The sequence below is a fragment of the Myotis davidii genome, unplaced genomic scaffold (assembly GCF_000327345.1).
Source record: "Myotis davidii unplaced genomic scaffold, ASM32734v1 scaffold1509, whole genome shotgun sequence".
NCBI classification, from domain to species: domain Eukaryota; kingdom Metazoa; phylum Chordata; class Mammalia; order Chiroptera; family Vespertilionidae; genus Myotis; species Myotis davidii.
In genome coordinates, this window is record NW_006299480.1 from 1,053,094 (window position 1) to 1,053,387 (window position 294).

The 294-nt window shown below is 66.3% G+C and overlaps 1 protein-coding gene across 1 annotated transcript in view; it reads left to right on the forward strand.

The window, feature by feature from the left end:
• LYNX1 (Ly6/neurotoxin 1) overlaps positions 1 to 294 on the forward strand; it is a 4,526-nt gene that overhangs the window by 1,446 nt on the left and 2,786 nt on the right. The gene's annotated exons all lie outside the window — the stretch shown is intronic.

The following is a 294-nucleotide window of genomic DNA, read 5'->3' on the forward strand; positions in this document are numbered from 1 at the left end:
AGCTCGGCCCACCATCCCAGGATGCGGCGCCCAGCCATGCTAGTTGTTTGTGGGGGCCTCAGTGGGCCCCCCTTCCTCGCAGCCCTGGAGCGAGGGCCCTTGGAGGAGGGCCTCGGTCCCCAGCTGTCCAGGGAGGGTGTCAGCTTGGGGTCAGCCAGGACGAGGGCTCAAGGTCTGAGGTTGGCGGGGGGGGCGTTACTCAGTGCTGCTCTCCCTAAATGTAACGCCTAGCACAGTGTCTGCAGACGCAGCTGTAATGGGGGAGCCACGGGGTACGCTCAGCCACCTGCCCAC